At 33.9% G+C, this 1263-nt stretch overlaps 1 long non-coding RNA gene across 1 annotated transcript in view; it reads right to left on the bottom strand.

Moving 5' to 3' along the window:
- Positions 1-812: 812 nt before the first annotated feature.
- The window catches only part of LOC146458755 (uncharacterized), a 2278-nt gene continuing 1827 nt past the window's right edge, over positions 813-1263 (bottom strand). The window contains exon 2 of the long non-coding RNA XR_014858135.1: positions 813-1004. This is a non-coding gene — a long non-coding RNA (uncharacterized LOC146458755). The remainder of the gene's footprint in view (positions 1005-1263) is intronic.

The following is a 1263-nucleotide window of genomic DNA, read 5'->3' as shown; positions in this document are numbered from 1 at the left end:
GTTTTTATTTCATTTTGTTTATCTCATTCACTCCTCATGGGGCTTTTCAGGGATAATTTGCAACACTGTTTTGGGCACTTTGCCAGACTGCTTAAGCTGCAGAATAATATAATAAATTATTGTAATCTGCGGTTAAGCAGCCTGAAGTAATGAGTTAGAAATAACCCTGTACAGTGAATTTGGATTTGTGATAGACACTAGGGGTGGTCACTGACAGAGCTGAGATTTATGTCCCCGGAAGTTCTTTTATGTCCCACAGAGTCAGATTTAAGTGAAAGTACAATGAGATGTAGCCTATGGTTTTTTGTCCTTATCAGAGAAGACTAGAAAGTCTAACCATTTGCAGGTGACAGGTGATAGTGCAAAGGCAGCACTTTCTCCTCATTTATTTAAAGACCCTGAGTGTTTGTCTGGTCATAAATCGAACCCAGGCCAACTGCTGCACAGTCTGGTACACAACCAACTTTGCTAACCAGGCTGCAGTATTTCTGTACTCAGAAATTAAGGGAAAATATGGGTAATAATACCAATGTTTTAAAGAAAAAGGTGTACAAATAACTTTTAGTTTGCTTATCTCCATGGATATGCTAGAGTTTCTCAAAGTCCATTTTCAATTCATTTGGAATTCATAATTTTCTACTATGTAAGCATCACATGAGCATGGAGTGGGGTATATTTGAACAACTGTTTATCAAATACAAACTGTAGGTCTGTAACAATATTCTGCCTTGAACCAAGCCTGAAAATCTAATCCACCTTTTTTGGTTTTGCTGTGAAACACTTTCAAGCAAGAACTACAGAAACTAAACAAATGATCATTAAAAAATTTATTCAAGAGAAGGCCCCCTTTTCTTCTGCCCAATAACAAAACTCTCAAACTGCAATAACATTTATAATTCATCTTCCTGGTGGCAAGAAATGTTAGATGGCACTAAAAGTGAACAAAAGATGTCCTATACTTGAACAGTTCTCTGGTTTCAAGGCCTCTTTCAATGCTGCCAACCCTAAAGATAGAATAAATAATTAAGCCAACATTAATAAATGCAAGTAATTCAAGATCCTTTGCATAAATTCTTTCTTTCCTTTATTTACAGTGTATTTTTAGTATTTTTAAGTCTGCTGGCACTAGTAATAATAATTATTACATACATTTACATATTACATTTACACTAGTAATTATGTAATATGTAAATGTTTTTATGTTTTACCATTTACTTCATCTTGTTTTTCTATCCATTTAAAAAAATGAAATTTAAAATAAAC

This window comes from Pavona decussata, unplaced genomic scaffold (assembly GCF_977016875.1).
Source record: "Pavona decussata unplaced genomic scaffold, jaPavDecu1.1 SCAFFOLD_229, whole genome shotgun sequence".
In the NCBI taxonomy this organism is placed as follows: domain Eukaryota; kingdom Metazoa; phylum Cnidaria; class Anthozoa; order Scleractinia; family Agariciidae; genus Pavona; species Pavona decussata.
The sequence above is the reverse complement of the archived record's forward strand: the minus strand, read 5'-3'. Positions and strand labels throughout refer to the sequence as shown.